General features: G+C 26.6%; 1 protein-coding gene across 2 annotated transcripts in view; it reads left to right on the top strand.

Annotated features, from left to right (window-relative positions):
* The window catches only part of LOC112685815, an 81,569-nt gene that overhangs the window by 9,211 nt on the left and 50,314 nt on the right, over positions 1-22,044 (top strand). The window contains exon 2 of one of the 2 annotated variants that reach the window (XM_025557830.1): positions 1,312-1,355. The exons of the other annotated variant lie outside the window; for it this stretch is intronic. The gene's annotated coding sequence lies outside the window, so the exon portion shown is untranslated. The remainder of the gene's footprint in view (positions 1-1,311; positions 1,356-22,044) is intronic. 2 annotated transcript variants of the gene reach the window in all.

The raw sequence follows: 22,044 nt of genomic DNA, 5'->3' as shown, positions 1-22,044 counted from the left end.
TAAAAATAAATAAGTTAAATTTAGAGAATATAACAATCACATTTTCCAGATCTTCGTATAACTTTATTGGTCGGTTATTTTCTCATCAGTCCACTTTTAACTAGAAAATAATTATTTCAATAATTTTGAATCTAATTTAATTAATTTATTTATTTATTTATTTTTTAAATAAAACGTTTGCACTATTTATTCATGGGATATTATTTAATTTTGCCATCTGAAATTGTACTGTTACCTATTTATGAAGTTTATAGTTGAATTTATCATAAGCTGTAAAAACATTAGTATTTATGCTCATGGGATTGGTGGACAAACTACTTTATACTCTGTTGAACCATATTTTAGAGTACCAACGTCGAAACCAAAAGCATTCTTTCAAAACCCATGCAACAATTTTACCATACTTTCCCTAATTTAAACGATTTTTGGGGTTGTTGCACACAATACCAGAGAAAAGGGTTAAAGGACCAGGGAGTCCATTAAAATTCTAACGTGAGAAGGATTGTAAACCCCCCAAAAAGCATTATCACCACATATTATGTCCACTGTAAACACCAAGTGGACTCGATGAAATATGATCAAGTTTTTTTTTTTTTATTTATTTCATTTTTATTTGTAATAACAGTTTTTTAAGCATACTGGTATGAATCGGTGCCCATGGGAATGTTTGTCAGCGTCATTTGTCCCAAGTTATTTATTTCTCTTGATAATATAGTTGTATTTTCATTAATGATAAAACCTACAAGACTATTTAAAATTAAAATAAAAAGATCTTTTAAGTATATATTTAATTTTAAAAAAATGCTAAATTAATTGCATTATGTTGAAATTATTGTAGAAATATTTATGAGGTTTAATTAGGTAGTGCTAAATGCCAATATACTTAACTATTTTCGTAATTCATTTTTTTTCGCAACAAACATTTTACCAAACAAACATTTTTCAAAAATATTCATACTTAATTTTATATGTCAATATACTATTTTCTGATAACAATTTTTACTTAAATATATAGAAGTATGTAATTCAAATTAATTAGCAATTTTAAAGTGCAAACATAAAAAATTAACCCATAATAACAATCTTATTAGTTGAATTAAATTAAAATAAATTTATGATCATAAAATAAAATACATATTATTGCCTATTTAAATTTTTTTTATAAAATGTACTGTTAAATAAGATTATCTGTTTCATTATAGGTAGTTATAAATATAATTTATGTATAGTATAAGTACATAACTAACTTAACTTTATTTATTTTTTTTTTTTTTTTTATATTATTAATAAATATATCCTTTTTATTTGTAGATATTTATACGGGATTTTTGAAAATCAATCAGGAACATTTTTTGGTAAGTAGTAATAAATTATCTGTCTATATTTTTGTTTAATTTTTATTACATTCAGGCATACTTTTTTTGTATCAACTTAAAATTAAAATTAAAGTATATATATATTAATATTAATATTAATTCAAAATAAATTTTGTCCAAATTTAATAAATTTAAAACTAAGTTAGTTTCGTAATTTCTAGAAATAAAATCATTTTTTTCGAAATATCTCATAAAATAATGCATAATAAAACAGTAATGTAGTCGCAGTATATTCTTGGATGATAAAATATTGTAATTATATTTAATTAATAAAGTTGTATACAATTTTTCTGTGTATTAATGATAATAACAAATACTGCAATTATAGCAACAAATATGTGATTTCATTTCCGACTTCCTTACCCCAAACCTCGTCCTAAACGTTCTCTTATTATTCTAACTATGACGTGAATCGCTAAGAGTTGTATACCACTACAGTTAAAATATAGCTTAATCGGATAAATAGTGGGAAAACACAAGTACGTATGGAATTTGATTAGATAAACCGACAATAGTAATGAAGAAGCTTTCTCCTCTAATAATATTTTGATGCTCTCCTACCAGTATATTTAGTGTATCATGTTGTACAATATTCGGTGCGCCTGTTATATTCATTTATTGTTGTACATGCCGAAAGAGCTAGGGGGAGTCGTGATCAATAAGATCAGTGGATAATGCACAAAGCACATAAACATATGTTCTTTATATGCTTTGCCTGAGTACATATCGGACCCGCCATCGATTCTCGATACTATAATATTAAATAACCAAGGTAAACTGCATTATCAAAAAGAAAATTATTATCGTTTATCACTGAAAAATATCCCATGTAGGTACGCGTTTTAATAGTATTCTATCCGCAGTATTAGGTATCACTAATCAGTAGATTTCGGATTTTGTGGGTATTTGCTTTATTTTCTATTGGTCTATAAATGAAACTCTAATAACTATAAATCGAATTTATATTACATAGAATAAAGTAACAAAAATGTACTATTAATTTGATTTGGATTAATTTACTTGTTATTGTGTTTACATTCAGATTTTTATTTCATTATTAATTGGTTTTAAACTAATATTTGATTCAGATCAGTACCTCAACCTACCTCAATATTAGTTTGGATATTTGAAATAACTGAGGAAATAGCTAAAAGCTAAACATTTGCAAAAGTGAAAATATGATGTTGAAAATAAATTATGTGGATAATTATAGTGCAATTAATGATATTAAAATAGTTAAATCATTTTATTTTTTATTTGTTTTATCACACAACTTTCTTATCCTAACTTTTTAAAGTATACGATACTTTGGTCTACACCGAACCTAACAATCATTCTCGCCATCTTCGCCACCTCCTTACATTATAAATCACAACTCGTTAATCTTAATAACAAACTCTTCCTACACAAGCTACTCCTCAAACCACTCTGAGCCTATGGCATCCAGTTATGGGGAACTGTCAAACCTTCAAATATTAATATGATTTAAATGTTCTAATCCAAATGTATCCATCAAATTATCAAAGCCCCGTCTATACTTTAAATTCTGCTTTAAATGAAACACTCCCGGTTGACTTCTACATCGACACAGTATAAAATGTAACTAAATCATATTAAAAATGCCTTAATACTAACAAACAAAACCATCAAAATCCCCTGATCTCCGAATTATCCATTTCTAATATCCCAAGTGTCCCCAGAAGTCACCTAAAATAAACGTGATATTGTGAACTTCTTAACTAAAAATTATAATTAATCACTGTATAAAGTGCCACCAATGGGTGACAATTTTAATTCAATGTTTTAAAATTTTAATGATTGTAAATGCTAAAAAGAGTTAAAAATAAATCGTATTATCATTTTAATTTCATAGTATATTTTTGTTATAAAATGTTTGATTACGTTGTACTCTAAGATTATGATATATTATTTATTATTATATTTATTTGTATTATATTATTTATTTAAATAGTTTAATAATGACCAATTGGTGTTTAATTTAACTAGCCTCTCATGTTTGTATTATCATTTAAAAAATTGTATTTAATTTAATTATATATAAAGTTTTGAATTTTATGTAGCTAACTAAATTGAATTACTTCTCAAACCTATAGTAAAAATTCAATAATTTGAATTTCACCCAGAGTTCATATCTTTAGAAAGTTCATGTATAATAATTATAAGTTGAGTTCATTCCATTGCCACCTCGAATGCAATTCTAAGTATATTTATTGACTTAAATTATGTTATTACATCGATGTCCATAGGTATATATTATAATAAAATACCAGTAAGTACTCCTTGTTATTCATCAACTCCACCTTATGTAGAAAGTTTTGACAAATTATGTGATTAATAACGTTATTATTCAAACAAGAATGTTACCACCCGACAATGATTGCACGTGTTAGCGCGATGTTAACAAATCATGCGAAGTCATACCAATGAGCGCATTACCGTGTTAAACGTAACCATCGTAAAAAAAAACCAACAAGTATTAAACATGATATTTTAGATATTTTTATGATACATTTATTTTTTTATGAAATAATAGTAGTATAAATAAAAAGTTGACAATTATTACAAGCAATGTAATACATATAAAGTAGTTTTATAACGTATCTATAAATTTAATATATTTAAAGAAAATTAATAAATTAGTTAATACATATAATTGAATAAACCAAATTAACATTGATAAATAGCTCCAAAAAGATCAACGTTTATTGTAATGTTTTTAATATTCTGCCAATTTTATTTTCATCTATTAAACCAAGACGGTGACGGTAGACCCTTTATATTCGATATACCCTCCTAAATTCAGATGACTCATATTTTTCCCTCCTATACATGGTCATTTCCCGTATACGTTGAGGGGTAATGTGTGTGCATTTACTTTGAACCCATAATAAGACTTCTCCATCAGTTTCTTTTGTATTCTCTATTGACTTATTGCACACAGTCATTTGCAGGGAAACGATAAGACCAAACCAAGAAATGAACCAATACACACTCTCATAAGTTATAAGAGGTTTTGTCTTCTGAAAAACAAGTGATTTGTGTCTTATTAATTTTCTCTTGTATTATAAATCAGTATTTATTGCACCTCTTTATATTTTACATTTAAAATAAATTATATATTCTGATTAAAAATAATACTTTTTATCGAAAACTTATTTTAACTGTCCGAACCATGTTTTATGCTTAATAATTTATTTTATAATAAATAAAACGTTGTCTAATTAGGTATTATTCTTATTAAATGTTAAATATTAATTAATTAATTTTACTCATAGAGTTACGTACTTAATAATTAAACGTAAATATTTAAATAATTTTGAAAATTAGACAACCTTCGGTAAACTGGGCGTAAAAATATATGTACTTAGGTACGTATAATATAATGTTGGCAATATGATTGATTGACTAGTTATAAAAAACTAAAATCAGTATTCAGATTAGTTGGTGAATAATTAAAAAGGTACTTCTATGAATTATAAACGATGTTCGTTAATTTGGACATTTTTGGTGCCTTCTGTCGCATTTTTTCGTTGTAAGATAACCAATTTAAATATAAAATAATTAGTTTTATTTATTTTTTTGTATATAATACATTTTAGCATTTATAAAATGATATGTCGTGTATTTTGTTAAAAATATTCCTAGAATATAAACTTTTTTTTAATCAAAATTCATAAAAATAATTGTAGTACATTTTAAAAAAAAGTGTTACAAATACTTTGCATCTAAATATTATAGCCCGTTTATACTATTGTTGTAATCCAAAAAATAAGAAAAATTGCCGCTACATCTACTTACTTGTACCATGTAAAAAGTAAAAAAGTATGGGATAAGAAAAAGTACTGTTTGACCTAGACAATCTATCATTTTCAAAACCATGAACGTGTAAAGAGGAACGGCAATTGTCGGCACTAGAAGTAAACAGGAAAAAATTGGAAGAAAAATCAGTTTCTGTTCATTTTATTGCTGTCTAGTTGATTTGTTGCCTCCTTGGTGTAAGAACCGGAGATGGTTTTCAAGTTTTTGGAATTTTGACAAAACTAAACCATTAAGAAAATGAAAGTTTGATTTATTCAGACAATGGCGGCACTACTAGAACCGTCTTGTCCCATGAAATATAGCAGTAGATTCTGTTTAGCTCCCTTCAACTATTCTGCAAATAAATAATTTAACTCTATTGTCTCTCTCCGACCAATTTCACCTCTTTTTCACATTGTCGTTTTTTATAGTGACCATAACTACTGGACACGGGTAGTTAGCCACCACACCATAAAGGCTTAGAACTTTAAAAATAAAGTAAAAACCTTCAATAGGACAATAGCACATTTCGAGTTGTTTTCTAAATATAATTGTTTAATAAAATGCATTGAAATCTTAAAACCATTGTTTCAAAATTCTTAAAACAATTTATTTAATTTCACTAATTAGATAGATTAAATAAAATAAATTTTAATTAAAGTCAGTAAGTTTTTGTAACAATTAATAATGATAATATTAAAGTTATTATTAAATTCACAAGTAAATATTAGATTTATTCTTATTTTTTTATTCTTCAATGATTGAATACATATCATTTTTAATCTTTGAACTCTTATATCTATATAATAATATTAACTATTATTTTTTTTCTATTTGAGTAGTAATTGTCTATCGTGTAGATTTTATCTGTTCATGCAAGTATTACGACAAAATAGCGTGTTCAACGTTGATGGTGCAACATAAAACATCTTTTATTTATTTAATGCACCAAAATAGCCTTTCTATTATAAAAGAAAGCGATAAACGTTATAATATATCTCTCTGGTTGTAAATTTGAAGTGTGATTTAAAAATATGTAAATCAATAAATTTTTGATTGTGTAAAATATAATTTGTTTCATTTTATCTAAAAAGCTTAATATTTAATAAACATTTTAATAACATCAATTATCTTGAAAATAAACTTAGATATATTTTTAAATAAATACATTCAGTTCATTCAGTTGTCTAAAGATTGGTTTTACTTATCTATACATAATAAAAAATACTATTATGGCATTAAATATAATACTTATGAAATATATTTAAAAATAATTTTGTTTTCCATGATTTATGGATAAAAACTAGTTTTTTTTTTTTTTTTTTATTAAATCAAATGTAAATAAATTATATAAAAATGCATATTTTCCCTTACACTAAGTATTAATATTTATTAATTATATGAATATTACTTAAACGTCTTACAAACGTTTTAAATGTGCTACGTTCTTAAATATGTTCAAATATTTTAATGTAGAAAATTAATTCTTTAAAAATATATTTTCGTGCGTGTAAAAATATTTACGTAATTCAATTGTAGAATACGTAAGGGTTTGGACAACCATCTTATAAACAACATTATAACTTTTAAGGTTTATGTTTTGCTATCGGTGATTATCACGTAATATTTAAAAAATATCTTAACATGTTTAAAATTACTTATAATACTGCCAACTACCACGCAATACCTAAGCGTATCTGTTGGGTTGGATCTTCAAATAAACCAAAAACTATGGAAAACCTAGTTTTTGTGTTTAAAATATTTTTAATTTATTCTATTTAAAAATATTTTTGATCTTGTAATTTACTCTATATTCATTAAAAGTGTTATCCTAATAAAAAAAAATTATAAATATTTTAAATTGTACATTTGATAGTTATTATTGAATTTCCTAACAATATCATTTTCTTAAATGCTTGTAGTCAATATTGATATTATGAAATAGAACTGACACCTTATAACCAATATATATATATATATTTTACCATTTTATGTAAATTACTACAGTAAATAAAATATAAATACTTAGTTATATTTTGTTATGTTTTTAAATTATACATCGTGGTTTTATTGAAATGTATTTAAGAGTTTTTGTATATTTTTTAGTTTTACTTTATACAAAAAATAAATTAAATTTAACTCAATGATTTATTAATTAAATTCATAGTTTTATTCAAGTATAAAAGCCCTCATACACGTCAAACAAATTCGCGCAACGTCTGTGTTTGTGCAAATATCATGATCGCACAAACTTCGGACACACACGTTCCAATCGTTTGTTCGAATTTCTGTTTTAGTTTTGATCTTGTCAAAATATATTCAGTATACATATATTCTACAAGAATATGTCTAACTCCAACGATATTTATGCTGCTGTGGTAAATTGTGTTTGACGAAAGAAAAAAAAGTAAAGTGGAAAATAAAGCAGAGGGTATGGATGAAATAATGGTTTAGGAAGAGTGACCAACTTAATGATCGATTAGTAGCAGAGCTTCGAATAAGTTAGCCGTTGGCTATAAAAAATATCTAAGAATAGATGCAGATACGTTTAGTGAGCTATTAGAAAAGATACTACCTTTAATTGAAAAAAATACGGTTTTTCAAGTGTCTGGAGGATTTTGATTGCCGATGCTAGTCAAACGCTGCTATAGACGGTCCATAGATTGTCAATCATGAAGTTTTTGCGCAACAAATTTCAAACTCGACTAATTTGTTTCAAACCGTTGCGTAACTACTCAAACAATGCTCAAAATATTAGCACAAACACACGTTGATTACATATTTGTACGTATATCAGTACATTAGTATAACAAATTACATAGTAATAAATGTTAGTACACATCCAAAATACATAAATTTAAATTTTATGCATTTTGTACAAAATTGTAATACATTGCATGTAGGTAATCAATACTCAACTTAATTTTTTGTTTTTTTAAATTTAAATACATATAAATAAACTAAATCAATTTAAGTCAACTTATTTTTATTATTATATTATAGGCGTTACAACCGACTGAAAAATAATTATTTTTGTGGTTTTTATTGTTACTTTGATATTCCACATTCTATGTACATTAAAATATTTTGTGAATTGTAATTCACCTCTTTTTATCCTCAAATCGTCGGAACAATTACAATAAAAATCGGACTGTGTTTAAGTACCCCATATAGGTTAAAGTAATTGATTATATTCGTTTTGATACGTCTAAAATATATTTAATTGATTTTTAGATTTCAAATTATTATTATTTTATAATAAAACACAAACATAGCTCATCAAGTTAGATTTATTTAAACATTATTTTTATGTCCATAGAGGAATTTATGAAATTAAGTGATAAATAAAAAATGTTTAGTCAATGAACCGTTTTCGAAGAATTCCACATTTTATGTGGAAATGTTGGAACACCGAATGGGGTCATGTGTAGAAACCATTGGCCCTACTATACCGTGTTCTGAATTGAAAATAATATGAATTTAGTCCCTCCGTCTTTCGTTTATATTATGTGTAAGTCGATTTAGTATAATCGGTTGGATTCGAAATTATTAAAACTCTACGACTTAATTGGATCTACACACGTGATACTCCAAAATAACAGTACAAATTAAATAGTAATAGAATAATAGTCTAAAAATAACCACGATTTTAATCATGTGTTCCATTCTAGTATTGGTTTTGGTTTCGACTTTTTGCAAGTCTTTTAAAAACTTATAATTGATTAATTGATAAGGCGTAACAGTTAGTATTGTAAAAATTACAGAAACGAAATGAACTTAGGGATACTATTTGAACTATACGTTATAATCATTATGTTGACATTGTTCTATACACATATTTATACGGTATGTGTGTGCGGTATAATGACACTGCGAAACGTATTTCCATTAAGTCCTGCTGATTCGATCGGGTGAACCTGATTTAAATAAATCGTGTCGAACCCGATTTGAATTCGTTAGTATACCTATTACCAAACGCGTTAGTACACATACACCCTAAGTTCTTTAAATCCGATTCCAATTCGTATATTATCAACGTCGCGCATGACACCGACGCGCATACATGATAATAATAATATAATATACACTTGTTCGCAGTCCATCTAGTGCGCGCGTGCCTTTGAGCGTACATATTTTTTACGGTGTTCGTTGTTGTGTTTTCTCCGCATATTTCTTCCCCGTGCCCTATCGCCGCCGCAGCTTTGGATCGTGTACACGGTTAGGTACGTACGATTGCGGTCACGTACTGTTCCCGTCGTCGTCTTCGCCGCCGCCATCGACCTTGACCTGATCGTGTCTAAATTATAGTCGCTTTAGCAGTGGCAGCTCGTGGTAGTTCGATACGGTAATACGATAAAAAAATGTTGAAGGGCCACTAGCCTCACGCCACCGCCTATATCTTGGTAGAACACTACATTTACAATTGGTCACAACTGTAAAAACTGATGCCATCGAGGCACTGACCAAAAATAATACTTCTATTATTCATCAAATTTTATATTTATTTACCAAGGAGATTCATTAAAATAAATTATTTATATATGTATTATAATTTGATTGATACCGATAGGTACGGAATAGTGAGTTCCGTCCACTTTGAAAGCCCAATTGTAAATAAAATATAGATCTTCTATAATAATAATAAAAACAATATGAAATAAGATTAATATCACTGATATGGATAAGTACTTAACAGTAATTGCTGTCGATTGGAGTTTTCTAAGCTATTATGCCGGTAGTACGCATTCGCAGAGACATCGAGAAAGTGAACTTGATGCGCTCGACTACTTTTACCTAGTCTTTTTTTGTTTTGGCTACACTCGATCAGAAGACTGGGTTTTTTGTATCCTAGTCAAAAGACACGAGAACGTTCGAGACGCGAGCATGAGAACACACCTAGTGTATACTCGTGCATTCTGGCATATTCGTCGCTGTTTTTCCGTGCGATATGTGTGCTTGATCAATTTAATTGATATTAAAGTTTTTGGAATTATACAAAAATAAACTCGTTATACGGACCCAATCTATTCATTCCACATGGGCAGGAAAAAAATCAACGTTGGATGGGTTCGATTGAGCGAACAACAAGAACCAATGTTCAGTAACCAACCTGAAGAAGAAAAAAAACTCAACCCTGACTACATTCAGGGACCATTTACGGAAAAAAAAAATTTCAGTCAAATTATGAACGGGTGCAATTGATATTTACAAGCCAATATGGTTTGCTTTTGAATATATAGACATTTTTTTTAGCTCCAGTTTATAAATGCCAGACAAATTATAAATACTCAAGATAAAAAATATGTTTAAAATAGTTATAATAAGCAAATGCACAATACACACAGCCTCAACTTCAACAGCGTCCATGTTGGTTCAAAAGTCAAAACTGGAGTACTGAACACAATAATGCGAGTGTCTGTTAGCCGAGCACGTACGGCGTGCACCGGCGCACCAAGCCAACATTTTCGCCGAGACTGTCTCATCAAATATTTACTGCTCTGGCATTGTACGTAAATATCGAACTAGTCGCGCGCAGGTCGTCGCCGAAAATGTGCAACAAGAATTATCGCACCCGTACAAATATATATATATATATATATATATATAATATTATACAGTATGTAAATTAATTGGAAAGTCAATAATTATTACTCCTAATATATTGTAGATATTGAAGTTCCGTTTTTTTTAACATAATATGTGACTTATAGCCCATCGTTTACCTCGGTCAAAAATAATCCAAAATTCAAAACCGCCAAAAATTTCGAAAATAGCCACTTTGTAGAATTACTTAAAAGTTAATCAGAGAAAAAAAAATTTGAAATCTGTTGAATTTTGAATGAATGAGAACATTTTATATTTTCAAAACACACAGCAAATTTTAAAATTGTATGGTTTTTAAAGTTTTAAATAAATAACTAATAATATGATATAAGGTAATGAACTACACACAACTCATAAATATTTTTTGTTTTTTACTGATTGTTTTTGAGCTTTCATTTATTCAAAATTCAACCGATTTCAAATTTTTTTCTCTGAGTTACTTATAAGTAAGTTTAGGGACTTCTAACATTTGCATACTTTCTTTAATTATTGTTAAATATAGCAGTGTGCGAAATAAATTTGTTTCTCGGTGCCATGATATCAGATCTAAAATTTGAATGTACATATTTTTGCATGTTTGATAGATTTTGCAGGAGAGTGCATATTTTAAAATTTTTATGCTTATTTTGCATATTTTAACAAATTTTTCAAATTTAAAATTAAAAACAATAGATACCTACATATTTCAAGCGATCGAAAAAAAAATGTACTAAGAGGACTTAATACTTTCAGTAATATATGCTATCTGCAAACTACCTCTCATAAATCGTTATAATTTTTGTGCAAGTGTAAACAATACTATAAACCCGTATCGACCGTATATAACCCGCTGGATATTGACCGGATGTCGATAAACATAATATTCGATATAGAATAATAGATTATTTGTTTAGTGTTCAATTCTTTCGATTATTATCCGTCGTTGTTTTTGCATCTCGCAACCACGCAACGTCAAATCATACGTAAAACGTCATACGAGTATATTTTGTAACATTGTGTAATGTCGACAACAGTATACGAGTAGCAGATTACAAAGTTTTGTTTCGGAGTTTAAAGATACATTTACATCCGATGGACACGTTTTATTTTATGCATTATATGGTAATTTTTTTTTTTTTTAATGCATATACATGCATATTATAATGCATATTTTAATGATCTTAGAAGCATATTTGCATGCATATTTGTGTATTTTTTAGAGCTATAAGTTCCTAAGCCTACTTATAAGTAATTTTACAAAGTGGCTATTTTCGAAATTTTTCAAACATTTTTTTTTGAAAAATCAAAAAAAAATTTGGCAGGTTTGAATTTTGGATTTTATTTGACCATGGTAAAAGATGGGTTATAAGTTACATATTATGTTAAAAAAACGGAATTTCAATATCTGCATTATATTATGAGTAATAACAACTGACTTTCCAATTAATTGACATACTGTATAGTTCTCGATCTATTTTTATAAAATCCAAATACAATTAATTCGCTGATTACTATTTTTAAAAACTACTAAACGTTCGAACTTGAAATTTGGAATAGTGGTTCCTCTAATACTATAAATGTGCAATAAGAAAAAACGTTGTATTAAGTGAATGAATTTATAATAATAATTCACCACCATAACATATTGTGCAGCAAGGCGGCACATGAGATTCCAACTACTTGCGACTCGTCCATTTTGTAAAAAGGTTTGAAATAAGTTTATCAATAAAAATGACCTTGCATATTTCACGTACATTAACCCTATGTATACGAGTACTCGTATTAGTAACTATATGTTATACAAGCTGTGGTACGGGAGAAACAGTTTCCCTACTAAGAATACCATTGATTCCATCTAACTACCACTTTCAATTCAAACGGGTACAGTTTCCCGTCAAGATCTGTTTCGCCATGATAATTAACAAAGCTTAAGAACTGTAAAAGTCTTTGAAAGTGGCAGGAATGGATTTTAAAGAATGACTATTTCTCCCATGACCTATTATATATTATACGTTGCCTCTTCATGTGTAAGATCTTCTAATAATCTGCTAATACTGCTGCCTGAAGGAAAAATCAAAAATGTTCTATTCAAGGAGATAATATAAAAAAAAAAAAAACAAAATGCCGACCAAGCATGAAAACTATTTTACACTCAACAGTGTTATCAATAATATTCTAAAATAATACTGTAAATATAAAAAAAAAACAAAAAAATATACAAACGGGCAAAGCCAGGGAAATTCAGCTAGTATTATTATATTATAAGTACACATTTGTGACCACCAGACACGACACTAATACACGAGTAAAGTAATAACGTTACAGGTATTGGTTGCTTTCATTTAAGTTTTAGATTATACTTATCCAATTGGAGTAACAGCCGCAATGATATTTTTCTTCAAATATAATTTTCCAATACAATTCTAAATCATTTAAATTATTTTGAAAAAATATAGACTATCGTGATTTCTATTTACATACAATGACAAGTATAGTTGCAAATGAATTTTTTTTTTGTTTAAGGGAATTGGAAGCGGCGATTTTCTTTCTCTGCCTAATTTGTATTTAATTTTTGGAAAATTGGAACTAGAAAACGTCGAAATTGCTATGCTGCACGTGTGTTAGACAGAGAAAGAAAATCGCCGCTTCCAATCTCCTTAACTCATATACTTATGGTCTTTCAAATTGTATTTTTATTTTCTAATACGTAACTCATAATTTACGCTTATACTCATACATACTTTATTCACTAATATTTTTTTTATAATATCTTATATTCATGTATGATTGTTATATTAATATAATCTATAATAGGGCCTCAATATCAAATAAATAAATAAATATTATTTTATTTTAAAATGTACATAGGGAGTGCCACATCATACGAGTCGCTACTGGTTGCTAGTAATTTTATATACCCGGTCGCAACGAAGCGACTTGGCGTTAATGGGTGGGATTAATATACACACGTTGGTGGCGCGACTTTTTGTGTGTGTGCGCGAGAGAGGATTATCGAAAAACCAACACCAAACGGGGCTGAGAGCAGCGATTGCGAGTCTTTAGTGTAGTTAGAACGCGACATATCGGTGTGTACTATCAGCTTGTGTAGATGTACGTGTTTGTTTGTGTAACACACACTTACCATGGCTGTTTTTTAAAATTGATTTTCACTGGGGTAGGTCGATCGCAGCAACATGGTACAACAGTCGTGCAACAGTGTGTGCTGGGAGATACATACTTGATACACATGTTTGGGATCGAGAAAACAGCACCTAAATGATAAAACGATATTTCAAAAGTAATTTTATTTGAATTGTATTGTTACAAAATTGTTACAAATATTACTGGGTTAACTATGTTATATATGTGTAAATATAATAGGTATACTATAAAAAGAGTTTTGAGATGCTGTGCGTGAAAACGTGAAATATTTTTAGTGGTATTTGTTCCATAATACATAATATGGCTCCGAATCGTTTTTCGCAGAAATTTCACTTCTAATAGGGCGCATAAACAAATATCTCCACAAATATGTTGTACTTAAAATATTCATGTATATATGTGTATATTATACATAACAAGTATAATGTAGTATGCGAGAATCAACCATTTCAAAATTAACTTGATTTAAATGGTATATTTTATAGACCTTGGTTTCTTGTTTTCTTCTTTGCCTAATGTATAGTTTCTTGAGAATTAGAAAATTACTAACAGTTGACAGAGGTGTTGAATACAAGGCTATTAAATAACGAGATTTTCTCTATAAAAACTTTTTATTAATACTTTTCTGTGGTTTAAAATATTTCCCCTTCTATATACTCCCCTACACGTTTGACGTATCACTTCATTCTAATTTTCCATTGGTTAAAACAGCGTTGGAAATCCTTTTCTAACAATTTCTTTAACACCCCCGTTACTTTTATTTTTACAGCTTCAACTGACTCAAATGTGTGCCCTTTAACGCACTTTATAGGTTTGAAAAAAGCTAAAAACCACATAGAGCGAGATCTCTGATGAATATGGGAGATGTTGAAGCACCGGAGTTCGATTTTTAACTAGAAGTCGCTTGACAAATAAGGCACTGTTAGCCGAAAAATTTTAAATTAATTATTTGTTCAATTTTTTTGCCCGGTATAATGTCGTCATTCAGTTCGTAAGAGGTAAATTTTAAAACGTAGACTATACGAAACGGAAACTAACCAAACTGGTATTCTTCGATGCAGTGATATTCATAGATTTTACATAAATATACCAACTTTTTTCCCTTATCACAACTTATCACTAAAAGAACAGTCTTGTTAATTATTAGTTACACCCCGTATAAACTTAACTATTTCTAACAAAATTATTAGATTATCATGTAAACTAATTTTCTTTGTTTAATTGTTTTTTAATTTAAATTATTAACCAGACAATTATAATTGCATAAACGCAGTGACATTGAAAGGGAACTAGAAAATATCTATAGGAATTCTTTTATAGTGTAAGTTTTGTACATTAAATTATTTCTAACTTCCATTATTAATTTGTGAATTGTATTCTTTAAATATAGTTATAATACATTGATTCCTATGATGTTTCATCTCGTATTATTTCTTTTTTTCTAACAATTTAGGTAATTTTAAATATATTTAAAATGTTTTTCAATATAGTTCGTGTATATGATATAATGATTATTTTCAGCATTAAACATAAAGCTTAAACATTTTCTGTCCTCAATTTAACTAGGTAAATAAATTTATATTTAATTTATAGCCTTAAATGTAGAACTTGTATAACGAAATTTGTGTGTGTGTGTGTGTGTGTGTGTGTGTGTGTGTAGCCATTAAATGTTATAGTATTATATAATTTAAAAAAACATGCACTTGAATTAGAAATAATTTCTTCAGATATTTAATTGTTCCGAACAAATATTTATTTATAAAATTAATTTAATTGAACCAAAAGAACCAAAATCGGTTGGGTGATGCAATGATTTTATTGTCAGGTGATTTTCGCCAAACACAACCAGTAATACCACGATCAACGCCAGCCGACGAACTTAACGCATGTTTAAAGTCATCCATTTTATAGAAAGACGTTAAAACGCTCAAATTAAATATAAACATCGAGTCGAATTGCAGATCTGGAGAAGTTTTTTTTCAAAAAATTACTCGATATTAGTAATGGCAAAATACCTAATGACTCATCGTCTGGATACATCATTTTTCCTACCAATTTTTGTCGCTATACTGAAACTAAAACCGAACTCATCAAGAAGGTTTTCCCAAACATTGCTCAAATATACAAAAATCATGTATGGTCAAGCAAAAAAGTTAAATTGACTGCAAAAAACGTTGATGTTAACAAATTAAATTTTCAGTTTCAAAATAAGATAGCTGGCGAATTAATGACATACGAATCGATTGATTTCATTACTAACCGAGATGATGTGGTCAACTATCAATTTAAATTCACTGGAACTGCCTGGATTACTACCTCATAATTTGCAATTAAAAATCGGATCGGTAATCATTATGTTGCGAAATAAAAACCAGCCACGTCTTTGTAATGGTACCCGATTTGCGGTGAAGAAATTAATGAACAACGTCATCGAAGCCACAATTTTGAAAGGAAAATACAAAGGCGAAGACGTTTTGATTCCATGGATTCCTTTGATTCCGAACGACATGCCATTCGACTTTAAATGGTTACAATTTCCAATGCAGCTAGAATTTTTTAATGTCGATAAATAAATCTCAAGGGCAGTCGCTAAGTGTTTGTGGCATTAATCTTGAAAATCCATGTTTTTCACGTGGCCAGTTATATGTCACCTATTCCCGTGCTGAAATACCAAAAAAACTATATACCTATGCGCAAGAAAAAAAAAACTAAGAATGTTGTATATCATAAAGCGTTGGAATAATAAATATTTTTTTTTAAATATTTTTTTTTATTAATTATACCGATTCGAATCCAATATTGTAATCAATACAGGACAACGTCTGTCAGGTCAGCTAGTATAAACAAAAAAAAAAAATGAAATTTTCCTTAAGTGTCCATCTGTTTTACACCAGTAACGGACAAATAGTTCGTGGTGTTTTCATTTTTAAAAGTCCTCGTCGTATTCGGTGGATGTAATGTGAATAACGTTTTGTCGTCGATACTCCTACTATTTGCGATTTCGTCTCCTACCTCGTTTAAATGTCGTGTCAGCTATCGTTGAACCGACCGAGTCACCGCATGTCGTCGTAGTAATTACAAGCGAAATCGTAATAACAACAGCGAACACTTGAATTTTGTTAACATATACAGGTCATCAAACCTTAAAATAATAATAACAATAATTATTAACGTGTATGAAACGTATTCTCCTTTAATTAATGTTTGAAACTTTTCTCATATAGTGGTCCATTCTTATTTTTCGAAAAAACAATTTTCCTGTTTACTGTGAAATTTGTGAATAAGCATAAATGCGAAAAAGCAAAGCAAAATTTACTATTTGTATAGCACAGAAATCGAATTAATAGTATAATAAATTAATGGTTTGTTTTTAAAAAAATTGTGTAAACTGTGTAGTAAACTTAACTCGTTACAGTGATAATATATAAACAATTCACTTGTCACTATTTCATATTTAATATTACGAGGAGTACCATATGTCAAAATGAACGAAGCAAAATGAATTGTCCAAACAATCTGCACTTGAGTTTTTAATTTTAAAACTCAATTAGTTTTTTTTTATTTATCATAACAAAAAAGTTCAGTTTGGAAGTATTAAACAAAAATCAATTTTATACTAGTATAACAAATCATTTGAAAACGGTTTTTTTATAATTAATATTTTATTTCTTATATTATACTGTTATTTAACTTCTTCGGAATAAAAAACATTGTAATGTCGCCGTTTTTTTTCACCGCATGTATTACAAATATTTATGTTTTTGTAATTTATTTAGAATTTATATTATCAAAAAACATAAATACAGATTTTAGTCACGTGCAAAATAGCAACTAAATTAATCATCACATTTCGTAGTATGTTTCAAAAAAATAATTAATTATTCTATGAACATTATCTATCATGATTTATCTATTTATTTATTCATTTATTTATGAATCTAAAACCTACAATGAGTTAAGTTGGAAAAAGCTTAAAATTAAAATAAATCAGTAGTTGAGAAAGTTAACAATTGCTTAATATAAAATGTAGTAATTTATAACGTAGTTCCATTGATCTTTAGCCAATGGTCTAAATTACTAATCTACTAACTTTTAAATTCACGATTATTTTTAATATATCTATGATATTATAATACGATTAACTTAGTTAGTAATTAAATTACTAAAAAAAATATTTAATGAAAACTTCAATACCAACAGTAACTTTAAATGATCCATTGTGTTTCCTGGAATACTATTCACTACAACTCTTTTATTAAATTTGTACTCTTATCTCAAGGACTCAAGTATAAATAGTAACTCTCTATGATTAAAATTGTACATATGTACCTCTAATAGGATAATTTCATAATTTAAATTAACTTAATATAATATACTATAATCAATTTCATTTAAGTATATCGAAGGTGATTATAATTATGGTTGAAATTTTTATTTCATTGCTAATTAATATATATATATATATATATAACATGGTTTATGTTTTATATAACTTAAGTATTCTAAGTTTATAATATTTCTAGAAATGTTGAAATTTCTTCAAGATTACCATCTCATAAAACACTGTCTCACAGAACTATGGGTTGTATTTATGCTGATTTTAAAATTTAAATTTCAAATTTACTATTTTTACCTACTATATTTATTCTCTAATTTTATTAGGTTCAATACAAATGTTCACATTTTAAAATCCTGCATAAAAATATACTATTTATTTTGGAAGTATATGAATGTATTGAAATATTATATTTGTTCTCAATTTTAAGATTAATATGTTCACTTTTATATAAAATTATATTACAATATTATGGTATATATATAGAATTATAGTGTATAAAAAATTAAGTATTTTCATAAAAACAATCTTTGAGAAAATTTATTTCAAGTGTTCTTGTAGTTAAAGACATCGAAAACAACCAAACACATATAAATTTAAACTTTTTACAGCACGCATCTGCATAGATAAATAAATGTATACTTTTCATATTTTACTTTATGTATATTTAACATAAATAATAAATAACTATCAGTACCTACGTCACGATAATAAAGAATAAAACATAACATGCTTTTATTTAACATTAAGTTATTGTTCTTGAATCAAATTTTCTTTAATATGAGTGTTATCAATTATTATTTATTAGTGGTACCTAAGGGTTACATAATTTTATATATAAAATAAAAAATGAAGTTTTAAATACAATTTCATTGAATTTCATCATGAATTAATTCTCGCTATCTTCCTGTGCATGTATAAAAAAATACGGTTTTAAATAATAATTTTTTTTTAAACTTACAAAATATTTTGAATTTCTAATTTTTATTTTATGAATGATATTTATTTATAAACTCGTTTTAAAGTATATTTTAGTATTTAAAAAATATATATATATATTTTTGGACTTACTTTTTTACTGTTGCAACTTTGCTGTTAATTATTAAATATAAGGTTCTCGCTTATTACTATTGGTATATTTGTTTAATATTCTACCTTTATGGATATTTGTCATGCATTTAAACGATACGCTTGTATAATTATTTTTCGTTTGATTTGTGCCACATTTATTTATTATCTTCGGAAAACGTGGCTAGAATTAAAAAATTACTAATTATAATTATATAAAAGTATTAACGTGTTGCCATACTTCCCAAAAAAACTAATTTTCGAAATACTTTATTTATTTATTATTCTCTTATAAATACTGCTTGCTCAAAAATTGGCTTATTAAATCTCAAGTAATATTACTGATGGTGGAAAACCGAGTTAATTATTCATCAGACTAAAATACATCTACTATTTCTTAGAAATTATAAGTATTTTTATTACACCAGATGAATTAAAATGTACCAAAATGCATATAAAACAAGTAAAAACAAATAATAACCTTCGTTATAACTTAAAACATTTAAAATCAAACCATTTTTTTGATATAAAGTTGAAAGTAAATTGGTTTATAGTTTTTATATAGTAAAATAAATAGCATCACCATATTTGCGTGTAATAACTTTAAATTATTTAACTACCTATCAATTGACTTAACATTTCTTTTTGTATTTAATAAAATAACAAAAACATACTAACATGTACGAAGTTAAGTAATCTGGAAGTAGTTTTATAATCCAAGTTATTCATTAAAACAGAAAAATGTAATATTCTTTAAATATTATTTAAAAAAACACATCAGTAAGCTTTGGTTTATTAATAATAATTATGATTATGTTCAATTATTTACTTAATAAGCTAATTGATGTAATATTATAGTTAAAAGAAAATATTAAAAAAAAATCAAGTATTATTTTTAACTATCATACCTGAATACATAATAATTATCAGATCAAATTACAAAATGTATTGCGTAGTTAATTTAAATTATTTTATAAATTAGTATTTTTAATTTTATAAACTATTGTATTAACTGATTTTCAATAACAATCTACTGACTGATATAATTCATTATAGTTATTAACGAACAATTAATATAATTAGTATTTAATTTATATGTATTTATATTTATAGATAAAAATGACTGCTTCGTTACAGTTGAACTACCTACTCTTAGATTCTATTTAAAATTTTTTTTAATCAACTGTTAATAATTAAAACTATTATTATTGAATTTCTAAAATTAATTAAAGTAATAACTTTAATGTTAAATTTGGTTACGTCTTACAAAACCAATACCTACCGACTATATTATGCTTTAATAGAACTGTGAAAAATCTAAGGGAAAATCGGAAATTTAATATTAAGCTACAGTGAGTTGTTTGTAATGAGTCGATGAAGGTTTAACTAAAAAATATTTAACTTTCCATAACTTATCCGTTGAAGTGTTTCTTCATCCAGTTATACCAAGTTACATTTCATACAAAAAAAAATAGTTCAGTACTATTTAGGATACTCAATACTAAAATAAATATCCTTAAATTGTTATTATTTTTATATTCGTTTACTGTAAGTATATTTTTAATTTCATTTACCTGTATATTTCTATGACTTAATTTTTATTTTTAAAATTATTTTAATTTATTTATTTTACCATATAATTAAAAAGGTATAAAATAGTTTAAATTTTAACCTAAGTTATTGAAGCATGTTTTTTTTATAAATGTTTCAAGTACCAATATTTTAAGTATTAAAGAACAATGATATATATTCTGTATCTATTTTATTGTAGCTTCTTATAAATGTTAAAAGTATTTTTAATTAATTTTCTAATATTTGCAAATAATATAATATTAATAATTGAAAATAATTATTATTATTAGTCATCATTACTTGTAAATTAAATTACGTGATAAAATGAATAAATAAACATATAAGTTAACATAATTTTTTGTTTGATTTAAAACAAATAAAATCTTTATATTATTCGTATGTACACAAAAATAAATTGTTGTATACTTTATTTAAATAAATATCCTAACAAAAAATAAGTCGAATATTTACAAATATTATTTATATTAGTTGAATAATATTTAACATTTTGATTGTAAAATACGATTATACTTTACCTTAATTTAATTTATTTCACCTGATTTTGAATAATTTTTTTCCTTTCTTTATTTCTAAAGACTATTACTTACATCAATCACTTTTATGGAGTTTATAGATAAAAATATATAACCTTTTATCGATTTTTAATTTTGAACTCAAAAATGTATTGGTAAGAAGACTAAGATTATTATCTATTCACAGTAAACTAATAAATTATAATTTTTTATTTTGAAACAATTATTATATGGTTTCTATTTTATGATCCATTCAAAGTAAAAATATTAGTTATTAATAATAACTATTGGATAATAATTCTTGGATGTATAATAAGTTATTATACATCTAAGAAAACAAGGGATCCCTAGTTATTTTTCTAAGTTTTATTTAGTATTTTAAAAAAACCTGTTACTTAACCATAAGACTACAATGTTGTTACTATGAGTTGTTTAAATATATTCCATTATAATTAATAAATTGTAATGATATACATTGTTAATCGGATCAAGCTGTCAACCTATATTCAATAATAGAAAATGAAAGAAAATATACGATATTATCGTATTGTATCGTATTCCAGTGTCGAACTACTGACAGCCGTCAAGCTTTGAT

This window comes from Sipha flava, unplaced genomic scaffold (genome assembly GCF_003268045.1).
Source record: "Sipha flava isolate LNK unplaced genomic scaffold, YSA_version1 293_pilon_pilon, whole genome shotgun sequence".
Classification (NCBI taxonomy): Eukaryota; Metazoa; Arthropoda; class Insecta; order Hemiptera; family Aphididae; genus Sipha; species Sipha flava.
Note: the sequence above shows the minus strand (reverse complement) of the source record. Positions and strands in the feature narration are given on the sequence as shown.